This window comes from Oncorhynchus masou, chromosome 31 (genome assembly GCF_036934945.1).
Source record: "Oncorhynchus masou masou isolate Uvic2021 chromosome 31, UVic_Omas_1.1, whole genome shotgun sequence".
In the NCBI taxonomy this organism is placed as follows: domain Eukaryota; kingdom Metazoa; phylum Chordata; class Actinopteri; order Salmoniformes; family Salmonidae; genus Oncorhynchus; species Oncorhynchus masou.
Window position 1 is genome coordinate 61678488 of NC_088242.1, and position 23346 is coordinate 61701833.

At 41.3% G+C, this 23346-nt stretch overlaps 1 pseudogene; it reads left to right on the forward strand.

Annotated features, from left to right (window-relative positions):
• LOC135524239 (diphosphoinositol polyphosphate phosphohydrolase 3-beta-like) overlaps positions 1 to 23346 on the forward strand; it is a 28501-nt pseudogene that overhangs the window by 3244 nt on the left and 1911 nt on the right.

Consider the following 23346-nt stretch of genomic DNA (forward strand, 5'->3'; position numbering starts at 1 on the left):
GTAGCAGGCGTGAAAAAAAGCTAAAGCAAAGTTGAGATTTCAAAAGATTTAAAACCATGTCTAGAGAGACTGTCAACAAATACAGCAAAGAGCTGCTGTTTTCATGAGTGAGTTCATGTTTTTACTCAGCACTGTCAACACCTTTATAAGCCATAAAATGCTCATTCTTCCTACCACTCCCGATACAACCAGCAATGCAGCTGAATAATTTTTAAAAGAAATGGTCCGAACAACAATGCATTGGCAGGGCAATTCAAGCAAATCCAATATGTGGTGTTAATGTATTGGGCCTATAGCCTACTGCACAAACCCCCATTGCTACAGTACTGTTTTTAATAAGTTAATGTTGAATAAGCCGATGTTTTTTAAGTCATGTTAAAAAAAAAATCAGAGTGGCAGATCTCGGCATTTCTTGCATTCTAACTCAAAGTGATCTTGACTCAGAAAAGTTTGGTGACCACTGATCTAGAACGAGTTCTGTCTACAATATACAACACCCATGATGCTATGCGGCGCAACCCCAATACATAACAGTCACCACCAGTGGTGTGTATTCATGGATGCCAAGGGACATGATATTTAGCAACATTGATTGGACTCAATAGTTGTTGGTATCTTTAAGTTGGTTTTCAGTATATTAAACTAAGCATTTATAGCCTTGTTGATTTGATGAGGTTTAAATGTTTAAGTTGAAATGGTGCTGGAATAGCGGTGGCAGTGCCCCGGCTGTCTTTGTGCTGACTTGGGGTAATGCCATGGTTCTAAATCAGTAGTTGTTTAGTAAACTGTCAAAACATTAACTTGCTTGACCATGCTGCAGGTGAGATAACTGTTTTGTACATGCAATATTTGCTTTCTGGACTTCACCGGACAGATGGTGCACTCCGACTTTGTGATGAAACTAACATATGTGTAGTTGAATTTATTCAGCTACTGTGTGGCTGTTGTCTTTTTGTTGTCGCTGCCTTATTGTATATCACAGTGGTTTATGAACAAATGGGTTACAGAGCAAATGACGCAGCAGGTTGTAATATGGCTATTTTACTGGCTTGGCTTCAGTGATTTTACCCACACATGTATTAATGTGATGACTAACTATGCTGAGGCACCACAAAGTCAAAGGTCTCCTGTATGCAGTACACACACACACTGTTTCGGACTTAACGTGGGACTGAAGTGGTAAGAGAGGGGGCATCTTGGATAATGACTGCTCTGCCTGGTGACAAGACTCCATCTCTCAGGCCTGCATGTGATTGTGAGAGCCAGGGGGGCGACGGGTGAGTGTTACACTATGTGCTAAACACCCTATCAGGTGCAATTTATAGAAATGCTGGGCAGGGGCAATAGGGGACAGCTATCTCAAAAATCACAAGAATGAGGATTGACCCCCACCATCTCAGATTGTTCTTAAGTTGTTTCTGTTGATAAAACAGATAAGATTAGCATTCCTGCAACATTTTGTTGAAATAGAATTTGATATCTGAGAAATTAAGCTAATTGATCACCCAAATTGCCCATTTTCTATTTAGAGGATTCATATAATATTTAATAAATATTGTACTTAACAGCCAATTTGGACCCAACCAATGAGTTATACATGAAGAATTCAAAGGAAAGTTCAACCCCCCCCCACACACACACACACACCCCACACCAATCCCACAACCAACAACAAGTGCATTTGGAAAGTATTCAGACCCCTTGACCTTTTCAACATTTTGTTACGTTACAGCCTTCTAAAATTGATTACATTGTTTTTTTCCCCCTCAATCTTCACACAATACCCCATAATGACAAAGCAGAAACAGGTTATTATTTCTTGCTCATTTATAAAAAATAAAAACACGGAAATATTACATTTACATAAGTATTCAGACCATTTACTCAGTACTTTGTTGAAGCAACTTTGTCAGCAATTACTGCCTTGAGTCTTCTTGGGTATGACGCTACAAGCTTGGCACACCTTTATTTGGGGAGTTTCTCCACTTCTTCTCTGCAGATCCTCTCAAGCTCTGTCAGGTTGGATGGGGAGCGACGCTGCACAGCTATTTTCAGGTCTCTCCAGAGATGTTCGATCAGGCTCTGGCTGGGCCACTCAAGGACATTCAGAGATTTGTCCCGAAGCCAGTCCTGCCATGTCTTGGCTGTGTGCTTAGGGTCGTTATTCTTTTGGAAGGTTGAATCTTCACCCCAGTCGGAGGTACTGAGTGCTATGGAGTAGGTTTTCATCAATGATCTCTCTGTACTTTGCGCCATTCATCTTTGCCTCGATCCTGACTAGTCTCCCAGTCCCTGCCGCTGAAAAACATCCCAGCAGCATGATGCTGCCAACACCATTCTTCACCGTAGGGATGGTGCCAGGTTTCCTCTAGATGTGACACTTAGCATTCAGGCCAAAGAGTTCAATGTTGATTTCATCAGACCAAAGAATCTTGTTGTTCATAGTCAGAGTCCTTTAGGTGCCTTTTGGCAATCTACAAGCGGGCTGTCATGTGCCTTTTACTGAGGAGTGGCTTCCATATGGCCACTCTACCATAAAGGCATGATTGGTGGAGTGCTGCAGAGATGGTTGTCCTTCTGGAAGGTTCTCCCATCTCCACAGTGGAACTCTAGAGCTGTTTCAGAGTGACCATCGGGTTCTTGGTCACCTCCCTGACCAAGGCCCTTCTCCCCTGATTGCTTCGTTTGGCCGGGCGGCCAGCTCTAGGAAGAGTCTTGGTGGCTCCGAACTCTTCCATTTAAAAATGATGGAGGCCGCTGTGTTCTTGGGGACCTTAAATCCTGCAGAATTCTTTGGTACCCTTCCCCAGATCTGTGCCTCGACACAATCCTATCTCTGAGCTCTACGGACAATTCCTTCGACCTCATGGCTTGGTTTTTGCTCTGATATGTACTGTCAACCGTGGGACCTTGATATAGACAGGTGTGCGTCTTTCCAAATCATGTCTAATCAATTGAATTTACCACAGGTGGACTCCAAGTTGTAGAACCATCTCAAGGATGATCAATGGAAACAGGATGCACCTGAGTTCAATTTTGAATCTCATAGCAAATGGTCCAAATACTTATGTAAATAAGGTATTTCTGTTTTAGTTTCTTATATACATTTGCAAAAATTCAGGGTTATTGTGTGTAGATTTTTTTTAAATTTAAGCAACTTTAAAATAAGTCTCTAACGTAACAAAATGTGAAAAAGTCAAGGGGACTGAATAATTTCCAAAGGCACTGTAGTATCAGTTCTGTATGTTTGACAAGTAGTATGGCGCTGTGGCTCGGAGTATTGTTTCTTCATCCTGTTTAATGTAGGGTTGTCATGAGTATCGCGACACTCTGAAGTACCATGGCAAGGAAGCCGATTTGACTTTCTTGAGGAAAACAGTCCTTATGTTATAAACAAAAAGCATTATGTTTTCACCTAGAGTCACAATTGTTTATTTTGCAAGCTGTAGCACCCACAATTTTGCATAAAGTTTTGTTGTGCTGTTTCTTTTTTTGAAAATCTGGTATCGTGGTACTGCGACACTAATGTGGAAAAAGTCAAGGGTTGTAAAATACCTTCTGAAGGCACTGTATACCAAGAACCCATTATTTAAATAAATAGGCGGTGTGGTTAAACAGTGTAACTAAAATACAATGTACAGTAGTAGAAATTTTAGAATAAGCGATGTCGGGAATACGGGATTGTGTACGGGGTGTCCAGTGGTTCAATGTCTCTATAATGTGTGTGTTTGTGATTATAAGGATGTGTGTGTATTGTGTGAATAAGTGTGCATCAACTCAAAAGTGTGCATCAAATCAAACAAATGTAGACCTTACCATGAAATACTTACTTACAAGCCCTTAACCAACAGTGAAATTCAAGAAAGAGTTCAGAAAATACGGTGAGATGCCGATCAGTTTCCATACCAGGCGGTGATGCAACCTGTCAGGATGCTCTCTGGTGCAGCTGTAGAACTTTTTCCCCCTGTTGGGGGAAAGGTGTTGTCGGTACCCTCTTATCGACGGTCTTCACCTGCAAATGAATGGATTGCTGTCATGATTCTTCAATAACAATCACCTAATAGCAAGAACAGCACCATCTAGTGTTCAGAACCTGGTAATACCAGGATGTAGGATGGACATAAACCCAACAACTTCAGTGATACATTTCTCTTTACAGGGTAAGGACGAGGATGTATTACCACCCACACCCTATGTCTTGTCTTACTCATTGTTAGAAAAAAGTGTTTTGTCCAAATCGGATGTTAGGTACTATCATTAAAGAATATTATATGAATCCAATAAATTAAATGGCCAATTTGGGTGCAATCAATTAGCTTAATTTATCAGAGATCAAATTATATTTTCACAAAATAATGTTTCTGGAATGCTCACCTTATCTGTTTCTAACTTTCAGAACAATCTGAGATGACGGATTTCATGGCTTGCTGAAATGACATGGAATGACCCCCCCCCCCCCCAGATTCACTTTCCCACCTCTCCACTCTCTCACCTAGGCTCTCTCTCTCTATTACACACAGAATCACTCTCTCACCCATTCTTTCTCTCGTAAGCTGTGGTACTCGTCTCTAGTAGGTTATATTGTCTTTGATTTGTGTTTCTCACACTCTGTGGTAGGCTATCCAGCCGGTCTGCATGCCTGCTTTACATTCCCTTCCCCAAGATGTCAGTAAACTCTCCAGAGATGAGGCCAGAGGTCATATTCATTAGGCACCAAATGTAAGAAAACTGACTGAAACAGGGAGGGACTAAAGTTGTCCAATGAGAAATGCTCATTTTTGTCTTCGCTCCAAAATGTTTTGCTACGTTGTTCCTTCATGAATATGGCCCAGCAGACCAGGTTGACAGGAACAGTTCTGGGAACAGGCTCTAGACAAGAGGAGGAAGTTAGAGTTGTTGTTGGATCCAGACAACAGGATCCTCAGATTCCTTCCCCGAACTTAACTGAACTTAACCTTAGCTGAGACGTGTTTGCAAGTTGGCAGGGTGACAGAGTGCGTATATTACTCACAGTAATACAATGAAGAGGTGTGAACACAGGAAATCCCCCGTCAGTGGCATAAATCTCCATTCTGTAAGAAATATCGGTCATACATGCATCTGAGGAGTCATTTTAATTCAGAGATGGGTACATTAGATTTGTAGCTTCCCCCATAGAATGGATTTTTCACTTCTTCAAAAAACAGACACAGAGGCAGTTTGGTGTTAAATAACGAACGGTGCATTGCATTTGATCATCAGGAGAAAAAACAGTCCCAGCCAAAAAAAATTGCATTAACGAAGGCTATTATGAAAATCTATGCAATGAATTCAATTGAATCACTCTGCCAAGTTGAGCTGGTGTACCATTAGTAGGTAGCCTGGTTAAGCCAGACTGAACGCTTCACTCACCATTGTTTCTGTTCAAGTGGAACAGCATGAAACATAGCAAAATCAGTGGATGCCAGGCTCATAAGTAGATGCAGTAATGTGAGCTTGTTTATGTTTTTCTCACCACTGAAACGTCTTGACAAGGCCCTCACACTGGTATGTTGGATCAGGACTGGTCACTGGTCAGAGTTCAGCTGCTCTGCTAAACTGTTGTGGTTTTCATGAGGAAAAGCAACTGCTGATCCAGTGCTTTTGCAAAAACCTGTTTGAGAGAGAGAGAGAGAGAGAGAGAGAGAGAGAGAGAGAGAGAGAGAGAGAGAGAGAGAGAGAGAGAGAGAGAGAGAGAGAGAGAGAGAGAGAGAGAGAGAGAGAGAGAGAGAGAGAGAGAGAGAGAGAGAGAGAGAGAGAGAGAGAGAGAGAGAGAGAGAGAGAGAGAGAGAGAGAGAGAGAGAGAGAGAGAGAGAGAGAGAGAGAGAGAGAGAGAGAGAGAGCTGAGTTCATGTGAATTCTTGACAGAGTGTATGCTTTGGAGTTGGGTGTAGGAGTGCTGCTGCCATTGTTTCTACAAACATCTTGGGCTGTGTATTTAAACATAGTTACTGTGGGTGAGACTCCTCTTTCTGTGCCAATTCTCAAAGGTAGTGTTTCACACCCTGTTGCATGATAAGTATTTACTTCAATAATCCCAGCCTATAAACAGTCACTCCTTGTGCTCCTTTGGGTTGTAAATCTTAGTTTACCAATTCACAGTTTAATCTTTCCAATGTTCACTGGTTCTATTTTGGTCGCCCGATAACACCTAGAAATTCTGAGATTGCAGGTTATTCTATATAAGGGCAATTCTACAGTAACGGAATTGCGCTGAGACAAAAACCATTGATATTAAAGTTTAACAAATCATCCAACTATGTACAAGGCCTACTTTTTGTGTTTTGAGGGTGCTCAACTCTAGTGAGCTTTACTGTGTACGGAACTCTATTGCACTGTACTTAACTATACTCTACTTTTCTTTACTGAACTGAAACAAACTAGTTGATAGGCCTACCTTTTACTTGTTACTTCCGTGAACTTTCATTATCCTCTCTCATGAGGCTGAGTGATTCGAAAATATCCAAAAAATATCGGGGTTTTTGTGAATGGAATTTCAAGGCAATGTTTCTTAAACTTACAGAAGGCAGAACAATTTCTCCAGAACTGAATATAAGGGCTGATGTTAGTTGGCAGGGGTCTTCAACATTATTCTGTTTTGATGTGGACTGAGTATTCCAAGCATGAGGAACACCTTCCTAATATTGAGTTGCACCACTGCCTTTTGCCCTCAGAACAGCCTCAATTCGTCTTAGAATGGACTCGAAAGTGTTCCACAAGGATGCTGGCCCATGTTGACTCCAATGCTTCCCAAAGTTGTGTCAAGTTGGCTGGATGTCCTTTGGGTGGTGGAACATTTCTTGAAACACATGGGAAACTGTTGAGCCTGAAAAACGTTGCAGTTCTTGACACAAACCGGTGCGCCTGGCACCTACTACCATACCCTGTTCAAATCTTTTGTCTCGCCCATTCACCCTCTGAATGGTACACATACACAATCCAATTTCAATTGTCTCAAGGCTTAAAAATTCTTTAACCTGTCTCCTCCCCTACACTGATTGAAGTGGATTTAACAAGTGACATCCGTAAAGGATCATAGCTTTCACCTGCAGTCACCTGGTCAGTCTGTCATGGAACGAGCAGATGTCCTTAATGTTTTGTATAGTCAGTGTATTTCTAATTCCTTTTAAGACTTTCTGGTAGATGTTTTCTAAGACCCATTTCCATCTGTTTGACCAGAAATATATTAATGTGGGATCCAGACACTGTGGGTAGATCCCCTTACCTGTACCCTGGTGCCATCTGACTCTCAGCCACCTGTTATTAAATGCCATGTTTATAGACCTGGGCATGGGTGGGCATGTGATTGGCACAGAGCTGAGCTGGGGGGTTCTTCTGCTGGCAGCTTTGCCCATCACGGACCCCCATCACCCTGGAAGGTACTTCTGCTGGTGTCAGATATACTATACGGCATACTGTATTTTTCAATGGACAGATACCCAGATGAAGGCTGTACTGCTGATCAGTGTGTTGGTTAATATACAGTGCCTTGCAAAAGTATTCATCCTCCTTGGCGTTTTTCCTATTTTGTTGCATTACAACCTGTAATTTAATTATTTTTTTTATTTAGATTTCATGTAATGGACATATACAAAATAGTCCAAATTAGTGAAGTGAGATGAAAAAAAAAATACTTGTTTAAAATGTAAAAATTAAAAACTGAAAAGTGGTGGATGCATATGTATTCACCCCCTTTGCTACAAAGTCCCTAAATAATATCTGATGCAATCAATAATCATGTTGTGGGGGTGCTTTGCTGCAGGAGGGACTGGTGCACTTCACACAGTCAATGTGATGAAAATGATGTGGATATATTGAAGCAGCATCTCAAGACATCAATCAGGAAGTTAAAGCTTGGTCGCAAATGGGTCTTCCAAATGGACAATGACCCCAAGCATACTTCCAAAGTTGTGGCAAAAATGGCTTAAGGACAACAAAGTCAAGTTATTGGAATGGCCATCACAAAGCCCTGACCTCAATCCCATAGAAAAATTGTGGGCAGAACTGAAATGCGTGTGCGAGCAAGGAGGCCTACAAACCTGACTCAGTTACACTAGCTCTGTCAGGAGGAATGGGCCGAAATTCACCCAACTTATTGTGGGAAGCTTGTGGAAGGCTACTCAACGTTTGTCCCAAGTTAAACAATTTAAAGGCAATGCTACCAAATACTAATTGAGTGTATGTTAACTTCTGACCCACTGGGAATGTGATGAAATAAATAATTCTCTCAACTATTATTCTGACATTTCACATTCTTAAAATAAAGTGGTGATCCTAACTGACCTAAGACAGGGAATTTTTACTACGATTAAATGTCAGAAATTGTGAAAAACTGAGTTTAAATGTATTGTAAACTATTTTAAAGGTGTATGTAAACTTCCGACTTCAACTATAGATACAGTGCCTTGTGAAAGTATTCGGCCCCCTTGAACTTTGTAACCTTTTGCCACATTTCAGGCTTCAAACATAAATATATAAAACTGTATTTTTTTGTGAAGAATCAACAACAAGTGGGACACAATCATGAAGTGGAACGACATTTATTGGATATTTCAAAATTTTTAACAAATCAAAAACTGAAAAATTGGGCGTGCAAAATTATTCAGCCCCCTTAAGTTAATACTTTGTAGCGCCACCTTTTGCTGCGATTACAGCTGTAAGTCGCTTGGGGTATGTCTCTATCAGTTTTGCACATCGAGAGACTGAAATTTTTTCCCATTCCTCGCAAAACAGCTCGAGCTCAGTGAGGTTGGATGGAGAGCATTTGTGAACAGCAGTTTTCAGTTCTTTCCACAGATTCTCGATTGGATTCAGGTCTGGACTTTGACTTGGCCATTCTAACACCTGGATATGTTTATTTTTGAACCACTCCATTGTAGATTTTGCTTTATGTTTTGGATCATTGTCTTGTTGGAAGACAAATCTCCGTCCCAGTTTCAGGTCTTTTGCAGACTCCATCGGGTTCTTCCAGAATGGTCCTGTATTTGGCTCCATCCATCCTCCCATCAATTTTAACCATCTTCCCTGTCCCTGCTGAAGAAAAGCAGGCCCAAACCATGATGCTGCCACCACCATGTTTGACAGTGGGGATGGTGTGTTCAGAGTGATGAGCTGTGTTGCTTTAACGCCAAACATAAAGTTTTGCATTGTTGCCAAAACGTTCAATTTTGGCTTCATCCGACCAGAGCACCTTCTTCCACATGTTTGGTGTGTCTCCCAGGTGGCTTGTGGCAAACTTTAAATGACACTTTTTATGGATATCTTTAAGAAATGGCTTTCTTCTTGCCACTCTTCCATAAAGGCCAGATTTGTGCAATATACGACTGATTGTTGTCCTATGGACAGAGTCTCCCACCTCAGCTGTAGATCTCTGCAGTTCATCCAGAGTGATCATGGGCCTCTTGGCTGCATCTCTGATCAGTCTTCTCCTCGTATGAGCTGAAAGTTTAGAGGAACGGCCAGGTCTTGGTAGATTTGCAGTGGTCTGATACTCCTTCCATTTCAATATTATCACTTGCACAGTGCTCCTTGGGATGTTTAAAGCTTGGGAAATCTTTTTGTATCCAAATCCGGCTTTAAACTTCTTCACAGTATCTCGGACCAGCCTGGTGTGTTCCTTGTTCTTCATGATGCTCTCTGCGCTTTTAACGGACCTCTGAGACTATCACAGTGCAGGTGCATTTATACGGTGACTTGATTACACACAGGTGGATTGTATTTATCATCATTAGTCATTTAGGTCAACATTGGATCATTCAGAGATCCTCACTGAACTTCTGGAGAGAGTTTGCTGCACTGAAAGTAACAGTTTTTGATTTGTTAAGTTTGAAATATCCAATAAATGTTGTTCCACTTCATGATTGTGACCCACTTGTTGTTGATTCTTCACAAAAAAATACAGTTTTATATCTTTATGGTTGAAGCCTGAAATGTGGCAAAAGGTCGCAAAGTTCAAGGGGGCCGAATACTTTCGCAAGGCACTGTATTCCATTAAAAATCTGTCTTTTCCAGCTACAATAGTCATTTACAACATTAACAATGTCTACACTGAATTTATGATCAATTTGATGTTATTTTAATGGACAAAAATAGTTTCTTTTAAAAACAAGGACATTTCTAAGTGACCCCAAACTTTTGAACAATAGTGGATATATTCTTCATCCATTCCTTACTTAGATTTACGTGTATTTTGGGTATATGTTGTGAAACTGTTAGATTTTACTTGTTAGATACTACTGCACTGTCGGAGCTAGAAGCACAAGCATTTTGCAATACCCGCAAAAACATCGGATAAACACGTGTATGTGACCAATACATTTGATTTGATTTACAGTTAGTGCATTCATCTTAAGATAGCTAGGTGGGGCAACCACACATCAGTTATAGTAAGTAAATGTTTTCTCAAAGTAGCTTTCAGCAAAGTCATTGCTAGTAAGGGGGAATATGTTTAGACTCCCACACATCCAGTTTATCCCTCAATTCATGCATCTTGTTTGGACTGTGAGATAGTGTAGTTAGGTAACTCCACTGGCCAGAAACTAGAGGCTTGTGGGATAGATGTGGCCTACTATTTGAGGATCATTGGCTTACTTTACCCTTTGGCCTTTGCAGGTGTTGCTGGTGAGCAGCAGTCGGCACCCAGACCAGTGGATTGTCCCAGGAGGAGGGATGGAGCCTGAGGAGGAGCCGTGTGGAGCAGCAGTCAGAGAGGTGTATGAAGAGGTGAGCCCACCCATAGAAATTATTATCCTAATCATCTATCTGTAATGCACCAAGTTAGAGGAACAGTTTCCTAGATAAATGAATAGCCCTTGTAGTCTCAGGTTCAAGGGGAGAGCTTGGTTCTAAACGTTCTAGATTGAGCATGTTATACACTGCACAGACAGCCAGTTGAGCTAATGGTTTAGTGGTTAAGTGAAAAGAATGACAGGACTTGTTCACGGAGTCCATGTGTGTTCTGCCATGCTCTGCCCCAGGGTGTCGTGTTGACAGCTGTGAGGAATGGAGCGGTGACATTTAGAGACAGTGTCCAGTTACCCACGTCCTTCTCGTCCTGAGAGAGACATGACCCTGAATAGAGTTAAATGAGTTGCACACCAACACAGGCTGTTGGGAGCTAATAACTCAAATTGTCCATCCACTCTTCTGTCAAGTTCAACACATCCACTCCAAAGAAAGACATAATGGAAGTTTAATGAAGGTTTAATTTGAGCTTGAGTGTCAGATTTTTTTTCAATCTTATGATTATTGCAACACAATGCAGTTTTATCATGTGTTCCCTCTTGGTGGCTAAACACCTCAAGGCACTACAGAGGGTAGTGCGTACGGCCCAGTACATCTGGGGCCAAGCTTCCTGCCATCCAGGACCTCTATACCAGGCGGTGTCAGAGGAAGGCCCTAAAAATTTTCAAAGACTCCAGCCACCCTAGTCATAGACTGTTCTCTCTGCTACTGCACGGCAAGCTGTACTGGAGCGCCAAGTCTAGGTCCAAAAGGCTTCTTAACATCTTCTATCCCCAAGCCATAAGACTCCCGAACAGCTAATCAAATGTCTACCCAGACTATTTACATTGTCCACCCTTCCTATTTTACGCTGCTGCTACTCTCTGGTTATTATCTGTGCATAGTCACTTTAACTCAACCTACATGTACATATAACCTCAATTACCTCGACTAACCTGTGCCCCCGCACATTGACTCTATACCGGTACCCCCCTGTATATATCCTCGCTACTGTTATACTGCTGCTCTTTTAATTATTTGTTATTTGTATTTTTTACACTTATTTTTCTTAACTGCATTGTTTTCTTGTAAGTAAGCATTTCACTGTAAGGTCCACACCTGTTGTATTCGGCGCTTGTGACAAATACATTTGGATTTCATTTTGATTTGAACCCTGTTGAGCCCATGTTTGTCAAAAATGTGGATTTGTTTTTTACCCTCAAGTATTATCTCTGTATTTCAACCATGGGCAGTTTACTTAATTTTATTACATTACAAAATATTTTACAATTCCCCCAAAACATATTGGAATTATCCCATCATAGAGCTGAAGTGTGCTGGTAGAGGCCTGTGTCATATGAGCCGGTGATCCTGGTAACCTAGCCCCAGCCAGTGGTACCCAGGAGGGGTACAGGAACCTAAACCTGAATTATGGCTCTTCTGCAGGATCATGTGACCAGAGCCATGGGCTCCAGTCCTGGAATGCTGCCAGTTGTTGTCAGGCTCCCAAAACATTCAGAGGCCAGGTCACAAGAATCTTTTAATATGTTTTCTCATGCTTACATCACAATCCGTTATATCTTAGTTGATCGTTTGATATTCTCATGAATGGTATGATGAGTTTTGAACTTGCTCCACGGCTAAATGTCACCCACCTCCATAATGTTTCTTATCCGCCATTTAATTGAATCTGCTTTCTTTCACAAACATCCTGTTTGACCTTAGCCTATATATTAGCCTGGTCACCAATCTGTTTGTGTTGTCTTGCCAACTCCATCCCTAACGTGTCATTGTTTGGCATCAATGATCTAGTGTTGTTTTTTTTAAGTGGGTAAAAGGTGATCGCCGTTTGCGATGTGTAAAGTAAAGCGCTCTATACTTTCAATGAATCTTTCCGCAAAAGGTGGGTAAATGCTTGTGCAAAATAAAACAATTGTGTAAATGTAGTTTACGTGCGTCTACCCTCTCCACTACATCTCTGTTTGGCGTGATGAATGACAATGACAGCAATAGAGTTGGCAAGATAGCACAAACAGATCTGGATCCAGGGTAACATTATAGCTATGATCATTAGCCTGTGTTCTTGGACATGTTTTTATTTTCCGGACCAAACTGCTGTGCGCTTCAGTCCTGGGGATCCTCTCTTGAGACGGGCCAAATCACGAGCAGAGAGCTAACATGCAATCCTCTTCATGGACAATGCTGAGACTGAGTTCTATGGGAGCAGAGACACGCTGTTCCCTTTGGCTAGGCACGTTGATCTGCTGGAATTCCGTCTCGGCGTGAAAATATCCCACAGTCAGTCGATGTTCCCATCCGGCTTTTGCAGGGGGTGAGGGTAGAGTACTGTCAAACCTGTCGTCATTGGTTGGGGAAAATATCAAATCAAATTGTATTGGTCAAATACACATGGTTAGCAAATGTTTTTGCGAGTGTGGCAAAATGCTTGTGCTTCTAGTTCTAGTTCCGTGCAGTAATATCTAACAAGTAATCTAACAATTCCACAACAACTACCTAATACACACAAATGCAAGTAAAGGGATGGGATAAGAAAATATACATATAAATATATTAATGAACAATGATCGAGCGGCATAGGCAAGATGCAAAAGATGGTATAGAATACAGTATAGACATATGATGAGTAATGCAAGATATGTAAACATTATTAAAGTGGCATTATTAAAGTGACTAGTGATCTATTTATTAAAGTGGCCAATGATTTCAAGTCTGAACAGGCAGTGACTTGGGTGGTTGTTGTCCTTTGATCTTTTTGGCCTTCCTGTAGGTGTCCTGGAGGGCAGGTAGTTTGCCCCAGTGATGCGTTGTGCTCTCCACCCTCTGGAGAGCCTTGCGGTTGTGGCCGGTGTAGTTGCCATACCAGGTGGTGATACAGCCCGACAGGATGCTCTAAATTGTAAAAATCTGTATAAGATTGTGAGGGTTATAGGTGACAAGCCAAATTTCTTCATCTTCCTGAGGTTGAAGAGGCGCTGTTGCACCCTCTTCATCACACTGTTTGTGTGGGTGGACCATTTCAGTTTGTCTATGATGTGTATGCCTAGGAACTTAACTTTCCACCTTCTCCACTACTGTTCCGTTGACGTGGATAGGGGGGTGTTCCCTCTGCTATTTCCTGAAGTCCACGATCATCTCCTTTTGTTTTGTTGACGTTGAGTGAGAGGTTGTTTTCCTGACACCACAATCCGAGTGCCCTCACCTCCTCCCTGTAGGCTGTCTCGTTGTTGTTGGTAATCAGGCCCACTACTGTTGTGTCATCTACAAACTTTATGATTGAGTTGGAGGTGTGCATGGCCACGCAGTCATGGGTGCACAGGGAGTACAGGAGGGGTCTGAGCACGCACCCCTTGTGGGGCCCCAGTGTTGAGGGTCAGCGAAGTGGAGATGTTGTTTCCTACCTTCACTGCCTGGGGGCGGCCCATCAGGAACTCCAGGACCCAATCGCACAGGGCAGGGTTGAGACCCAGGGTCTCAAGCTTAATGATGAGCTTGGAGGGTACTATTGTGTTGAATGCTGAGCTGTAGGCAATGAACAGCATTCTTACATGGGCATTCCTCTTGTCCATATGGGATATGTGCTTTACCAAAACTAGCAAATTTCTTGCTTGTGAATATCATGATATATGCATTATTTTTGAGTTGTTTTAATTTGTGATAGAGTCATTTATCATAAAGAAATGTATTTGTTTTTGCTTAGTGAGTACCACTTTCCCCTGATTCAGCTCTTACCAAGGCTTGAACCCAGGATACCTGCCTCGCAAACACACCCTCCTGAAGTGTCTTACCCAGTTGCGCACAGAAAAGCTAGCTATGCTGCAGCGCAAGTGGGGTCACTTCAGGCTGTGGAGTGAGTTTCACAGATCCCACCCCCCCCCACCCCCCTGCTACATTCACCCCCGAAACTCACTCCTCAGTTGAGCTGAGCGCAACTGAAAATATGGGTCACGGCACCATTTTAAAGGACGTTACACTGCTTGCTTAGCGAATACCACTTCCCCCTATTCAGCTCATACCGAGCCTTGACCTCAGGACCTCAGCCTCGTAAGCACATGTGACCATCTCCTAAAAGGTCTTACGCATTCGGTCGTGCCACCGAAAAACTAGCTATTCGGCAGCATAAGTGGGGACACTTCAGGTTGAGGAGGGAATTTCACACATCCCCATATGCTACACTTACATTTAGGAGAATTTGATTCGGTTTTCTGAAATGAATTGTCTTGCTGGAGGTTATTTAACAGTATAGTAAAGCTTTCTTTCCACTACATGCTAGTCCTGTAACGCAACTTTTAAAAGTGTTTCTGTCTTGTGGATAATGTAGGATGTGGGAATGTATTGGTGTTTATATACTAGCTGACTGTCCTTTGTTGTTATCTGTATGTCTGTGTCACTCCAGGCTGGTGTAAAGGGAAAGCTTGGCAGGCTACTGGGGGTTTTCGAAGTAAGCCTCACAAATCATCATGTCATAGCACTGTACATCATGATGCATGTATCACATATCAAAACTTGCTCTCATTACAACATTATTATTAAATCCAATTCCTTAAACCTGACATAAGTGGTTTTCAAAGTTGGGGTTGTGAACCCTTGAGGAAACTGTAGTGGGGACGCCACATAATAAAAGACAAAAAGAGTACAGAAGTACAGATTATTGAGTAAATGTATTTTGGTTATTTTTGATAAGAGATAAATAAATGAATCAGGTTATTTGTTGGTGTAAAAATTGATTTTAAGGTTGCGTCATTAGATTTGGGCTGGGGTGGGGTTGACAGAAATTCTGGCAAAACAATTGGTTTCCCGGTGAAAAAGTTTGAATACAACACAACACTTAAAAGCCCTGCATGTAATACAGAAACACTTCCAAGACTGAAAGAGTATTATTATGATTTGAAGCAGTCTGTCTGTTTGTCTGTCTTTTAGCACAACCAGGACAGGAAACACAGGACGTACGTCTATGTCCTGACTGTGACAGAAACCTTGGAGGACTGGGAGGATTCTGTCAACATCGGTAGGCTTCTACTGTATGATGACATCTGGTTAGGGAGCACTATTTTCCCACATTTCTTTACACCTTCATGCATGGCTTTCGTCTTAGCATTTCCTCTCCGACACAAATGGTGGAAGACTGGGAACTTTTCTTGAGAAATTTAGACAAACAATCTTTTCTTCCTACAACACTACGTCTTTCTCCCCCCCTCCTGTTTCTCTCACACCCTGGACCCTGGTCTTTCTCTCTCCCAGTCTGTGATTGCAACACACAAACACACTTGTGCATCACGAAACAAAAGGGTTTTGATCTCCTTTTTTTGAGGACTTTTAGTTTACCTCCAGGGTACTTAATGAAAATCATCATCATATAATATTTTAATAGAGAGTGTATTAAAGTCAATTCCAGTGCGTCATTTATATCATGAAAAGACAAACACATGAATACTGCTTGGAGTGTGTAAATTGGAGTTGCATACAGTAGTGCTCATGTTGTATCAAAAAACAAATTCTTTTAGATTGGTAAAATAGGTTAGAGAAATTGAAAACGTTCATGTTAGGACGATAGGGCTTCATATAGAAGCTGAACTCAGTTCAGTTAGTAGGAGACCTCTAGTAAACCCTGAGAGGGGAATTAAGACGACAGACTGACAGGGTCTCTGTTGTCACTTAAGATACTGGCCCAGAGGGACATGTCCATGTCTGTACATGTCTACAGTAATAGTTGTCAAACACCTGTTGAACTTCACTAATGTCAGCGTCTAGCTGGATTTCAAAATAACATTTGAAGAATGGTTTGACAATACAGTCATGGCCAAAGAAAATCTGAGTGACACAAATATTAATTTTCACAAAGTTTGCTGCTTCAGTGTCTTTAGATATTTTTGTCAGATGTTACTATGGAATACTAACGTATAATTACAAGCATTTCAAAAGTGTCAAAGGCTTTTATTGACAATTACATGAAGTTGATGCAAAGAGTCAATATTTGCATTGTTGACCCTTCTTTTTCAAGACCTCTGCAATCTGCCCTGGCATGCTGTCAATTAACTTCTGGGCCAAATCCTGACTGATGGCAGCCCATTCTTGCATGATCAATGCTTGGAGTTTGTCAGAATTTCTGGGGTTTTGTTTGTCCACCCACCTCTTGAGGATTGACCACAAGTTCTCAATGGGATTAAGGTCTGGGGAGTTTCCTGGCCATGGACCCAAAATATCGATATTTTGTTCCCCGAGCCACTTAGTTATCACTTTTGCCTTATGGCAAGGTGCTCCATCATGCTGGAAAAGGACTTGTTCATCACCAAACTGTTCCTGGATGGTTGGGAAAAGTTGCTCTCTGAGGATGTGTTGGTGCCATTCTTTATTCATGGCTGTGTTATTAGGCAAAATTGTGAGTGAGCCCACTCCCTTGGCTGAGAAGCAACCCCACACATGAATGGTCTCAGGATGCTTTACTGTTGGCATGACACAGGACTGATGGTAGCGCTCCCCTTGTCTTCTCCGGACAAGCTTTTTTCCGGATGCCCCATACAATCGGAAAGGGGATTCATCAGAGAAAATGACTTTACCCCTGTACCTTTTGCAGAATATCAATCTGTCCCTGATGTTTTTCCAGGAGAGAAGTGGCTTCTTTGCTGCCCTTGACACCAGGCCATCCTCCAAAAGTCCTCGCATCACTGTGCATGCAGATGCACTCACACCTGCCTGCTGCCATTCCTGAGCAAGCTCTGTACTTGTGGTGCCCCGATCCCGCTACTGAATCAACTTTAGGAGACAGTCCTGGTGCTTGCTGGACTTTCTTAGGTGCCCTGAAGCCAACAATTGAACCGCTCTCCTTGAGGTTCTTGATGATCCGATATATGGTTGATTTAGGTGCAATATTACTGGCATCAATATCCTTGCCTGTGAAGCCCTTTTTGTGCAAAGCAATGATGACGGCACGTGTTACCTTGCAGGTAACCATGATTGACAGAGGAAGAACAATGATTCCAACCACCACCCTCCTTTTGAAGCTTCCAGTCTGTTATTTGAACTCAATCAGCATGATAGAGTGATCTCCAGCCTTGTCCTCGTCAACACTCACACCTGTGTTAATAAATCCTGTTAAAGATAGGGCTGTCTGCTGCCCCCTTTGGAGTAATTGCGTGCCCATATTAAACAGAAAAGAAATCTGTCAAAATTGCTAATATATGCATATAAAAAATATTATTGAATAGAAAACACTCTATAAAGTTTCTAAAACCGTTTAAATTATGTCTGTATGTAAAGCAGAACTCTCAGGGCAGTCATTCTCCCAAACTCATCATAAAAGTTGGCCCAACTTTGACGTCATCGCCCCCACCCTTCCCAAGCACCTACAGACCTGGGAACAGTTTCTATGTCTTCAGCGCGATGTCTGCTTTCAATGGGGCTTCTTGTGAGAATCGCGCGCTCACGAGAGTTTTGGCGGCCCGAAACCTTTCGGTCACGCGAAAAAAAAGGTCACATTCATGCGCTCTCTCCTCCGGTGATCTCTCTCTTCCAAGATTGATTAAACGATGCTTGTGTTTCTGTTCGTCCTCAGGATTGTTGTGCACCTTTATAACATGCTAAAGCTTGATTATGAACATAGTTTGACAAGTTTAGTCGACATATAATATGTAATTTCGACGTTTTGGTGCGCATCCACTTGACTTTTGGCTGCATTTCAACCGAAATATGTCGTGTTTGATAACTGAAAGACACAGACTTCAAAACTAAACGCTGTTTTTGGTAAGTATAATTCCTTCCAGGTCTTCTGATGGAAGAACAGCAAAGGTAAGGGAATATTTACGTGGTAAATTTGGGTTTCTGTGGACTCCAAGATAGAGGAGCCATAATGCTAATTTCTGAGCGCCGACTCATATTATAGCCTAGTGAACGAATTCTGTAACGTTAAAAATAAATGTAACACAGCGATTGCATTTAGAAGAAGTGTATCTTTCTATATATATGTAGAACATGCATATTTAGTTAAAGTTTATGATGTGTATTGCTTGTTATCTGCCGGAGCTATCGTAAACAAGGTGTTTATCTTGTATTTGAGCTATTGGACTTGTTAATGTGTGGAGGTTAAATATTTTTAAGAATATTTTTTGCGTTCCATGCGCCACATTCCAGCTGAACGTGGGAGGGAAAGTTCCCAAATGGGACTCAAGATCCCTAACAGGTTTTAACGAGAGAATCACTGACATGATGTCAGCTGGTCCTTTTGTGGCAGGGCTGAAATGCAGTGTAAATGTTTTTTGGGGATTCAGTTCATTTGCATTGGAAAATAGGGACTTTGCAATTAATTTCAATTCATCTGATCACTCTTCATAACATTCTGGAGTATATGCAAATTGCCATTATAAAAACTGAGGCAGCAGACTTTGAAAATTAATATTTGTGTCATTCAAAACTTTTGGCCACGACTGTACGGTATTTAATGTTCACCTATGTTTTGAAACTTAGTTTGTATATCTATAAAAGGTAAATCAAATTGTATCAAATTATAATGAGATGAAACTGGCCAAATTGTGTTTTTAAAAAGTTGCTTGTATATGTGTATTATTTCCATGAAGACAATTTCCAAGTTCAGTAACTATGTGGTATCTGTGCAAATGACTGTCAAGTAAATATTGTACAGGAGAAAACACCACACTAACTAGACACATTCTACACAGCACTGTAATTGAAAAATGATCACCATAATTTGTTTAGGAGGCTGTAGCCAGTGGGGCAATTCCACACCAACGGGAGCAGGAAATATTTTTGGTATGTCAGATTGTTCTGCCAATTCTCATATAGAAACTTAATTGAGAGGAGTTACATTTGATATGCTTTTTACATTTGTATCACAAACATTGTAGAGAAAATAGTGATGAAAGTGGCAAGTTTCTAAGATCTTATGACCCGTGTGCTCGAACATATGCACATTTCCCAATTAATTAATTTAACATATTAATATTCTTTATGATAAATAAAAGAATGTAAAAAGTTGTATTTCAGAATATAGACATACTCCATATGTTAGAGCACACTATAAGGAGTATAATGACACCAAGATGTTCTGTGTCATGTATGGTGCATGGATCATAAGATCTTACAGGAGGCATGTATACAGTAGGTCTATAAAGGGCCTAAAATTGCCACTTTCAGCCTATTTGATCTGCACAGTTGTTTTCAAGTCACTGCGCTTTGGCCCCTCCCTCTGTCCTCTCTTGCCCTGTAGAAGGCCTGTGACTGTGCCCAATCAGGCTCTACATTTGTGGGCTTGTCTTACAAGTTACACTCACCTGCTCCTCCAGGGCTAGCGCTACCTCAGGGGTCAGTGTATCCCCCTCAGTATCCCATTTTAATGTCAGAGGGCACTTTGGAGGGCCTTTTTCAAAATACTTGAATGATAATATATGTGTAGCAATTGGACGGCAGGAGAAAGTGGTTTTTAAGAGCTGTATAAATAACGTAAACTGATAGTTAAACCGGACAGATGGTTTTTATGGGAACGCATTATACAGAGGCTTTGGTTGGAAGCCGCGGTGATGGCTTCATAAACCCCACAGGATGAATGACAGAAATGTCCAATCCTACTAAAGTTCACAACATTCAGCAGCATTAATGTACATTTTTTTCAGAGCTGATTGGTGTTTAGGGGTGGGGATAATGTGTAAAGGACTACAGAGGTTTAGTTACTGTTTTCAAATAAATGTTCGTATGGGGAAGTCCAACAAGAAGCACATACAGTGCTTTCGTACATTTTTCAGACCCCTTACCTTTTCCCACATTTTGTTATGTTACAGCCTTATTCTAAAATTGATTAAAATGTTTTTATCACCCTCATTAAATCTACAAACACCCCATAATGAAAAAGCAAAAACAGGTTTTTAGAAATGTTTGTATATGTACAGTACCAGTCAAAGGTTTGGACACACTTACTCATTCAAGGGTTGTTCTTTATTTAAAAAATGTCTACATTGTAGAATAATCTTGAAGACATCAAAACTATGAAATAACACATATGGAATCATGTAGTTACCAAAAAAGTGTTAAACAAATCCAAATATATTTGATATGAGAATTCGAAGTAGCCACCCTTTGCCTTGATGGCAGGCATTGCTCAAAATTACAACCAACTAATTGCGGCATTAGCGCAAAAATGGAAGAGGCAAATGGAAGGGGAGAAAGTGAGAAATTCTGATTCATTCAAAAAAGTATACCAGTTCCATTTAAGGACCAACAAATTGCCAGCTGTGCCATATAGATTGCAAAATAGTTGGGAAAAGATTTTCAATGTACCGATTCCATGACATATGGTTCATGGACTGATACACAAAACAATGCTGGATACAAAACTTAGTTCTTCGATTTAAGTTATTATACAGAATTCTTGCAACAAATAAAAGGTTATATACAGTGCATTCATAAAATACTCAAACCCCTTGACCTTTTCCACATTGTGTTACATTACAGCCTTATTCTAAAACTAATTCAATTGTTTTTTCCCCCCCATCAATCTACACACAGTACCCCATAATGTAAAAAAAAGTGTTTTTTAGACATTTTTGCAAATGTATATTTTATCACATTTACATAATGATTCATACCCTTTACTCAGTATTTTGTTGAAGCACCTTTGGCAGCAACTACTGCCTCGAGTCTTCTTGTCACGTTCTGACCTTTATTTCCTTTGTTTTGTCGTTATTTAGTATCGTCAGGGCGTGAGTTGGGGTGGGCAGTCTGTTTTTCTATGTTGGGGTTTTGAGTTCAGCCTAGTATGGTTCTCAATCAGAGGCAGGTGTCATTAGTTGTCTCTGATTGAGAATCATACTTAGGTAACCTGGGTTTCACTGTTTGTTTGTGGGTGATTGTCTATGTCTAGTTGCATGTTAGCACTATGTTTCATTAGCAGTCAGGTTCGTTTGTTGTTTTGTTAGCTTGTTCAGTTTACGTCGTGTTTTTCGTCATTCAATAAAAGGAATGCATTCATACCACGCTGCACTTTGGTCCGCTTCATACGACGATCATGACAATTCTTGGGTATAACGCTACATTCTTTGGCACACCTGTATTTGGGGAGTTTCTCCACTTCTCTGCAGATCCTCTCAAGCTCTGTCATGTTGGATGAGTGTCGCTGCACAGCTATTTTCAGGCCTCTCCAGAGATGTTCGATGCGATTCAAGTCCGGGCTTTGGCTGGGCCCCTCAAGGATATTCAGAGTCTTGTCCCAAAGCCACTCCAGCGTTGTCTTGGCTGTGTGCTTAGGGTCATTGTACTGTTGGAAGGTGAACCTTCACCCCAGTCTGAGGTCCTGAGTGTTCTGGAGCTGAACAAACATCCCCACAGCTGAAAAACATCCCCACAGCATGATGCTGCCCCCACCAGGCTTCACCGTAGGGGTGGTGCCAGGTTTCTTCCAGATGTGGCTCTTGGCATTCAGGCCAAAGAGTTTAATCTTGGTTTCATCAGACCAGAGAATCTTATTTCTCATGGTCTGAGAGTCCTTTAGGTGCTTTTTGGCAAACTCCAAGTGGGCTGTCATGTGCCTTTTACTGAAGAGTGGCTTCCATCTGGCCAATCTACCATAAAGGCCTGATTGGTGGAGATTTTCGATGTACCGATTCCATGACATATGGTTCATGAACTGATACACAAAACACTGGATTCAAAACTTAGTTTTTCAATTAAGTTATTATACAAAATTCTTGCAACCAATAGAATGTTATATACAGTGCATTCGGAAAGTATTCAAACCCCTTGACTTTTTGTCATGTGCCTTTTACTGGGGAGTGGCTTCCATCTGGCCACTCTACCAGAAAGGCATGATTGGTGGAGTGGTGCAGGGATCGTTGTACTTCTGGAAGGTTCTCCCATCTCCACAGAGGAACTTTGGAGCTATGACAGAGTGACCATCAGGTTCTTGTTCACCTCCCTGACCAAGGCCCATCTCCCCCAATTGCACAGTTTGGCTGGGTGGCCAGCTCTAGGAAGAGTCTTGGTGATTCCAAACTTCTTCCATTTAAGAATAATGTGTTCTTGGCAACCTTCAATGCTGCAAAACAATGTTGGTACCCTTCCCCAGATCTGTGCCCCGACACAATCCTGTCTCTGAGCTCTACGGACAATTCCTTCGACCTCATGGCTTGGTTTTTCGCTCTGACAACTGTGTGCCTTTCCAAATCATGTCCTATGATTGAATTTACCACAGGTGGACTCCAATCAAGTTGTAGAAATGTCTCAAGGATGATCAATGGAAACAGGATGCACCTGAGTTCAATTTTGAGTTCCAAGGTTCCAAACTTTTGTGAAACATCACAGCACAGTTGAAAAATATATGGCTAATAGAAATCAAAACTGGATGGTCTTCAGAGATAGATAGAGATTGAGGTTAGCTGAAGAATGGGACTAAAAACAAGGAAAATGTAACTATTGTAAAATATACTGTGTCTGTAAAATGTGTATAGTATGTAGAAGCCTAAGTGTTGTTGTCTATTAGTTTACTCCATATAGGGGAGGGGAGGTAGTGTTATATATCTGCAATATTAAAGCTGATCTACCCCCAAATGAAAAATAACGCTGTTTTGTTTGTTTTCAGTCACAGTA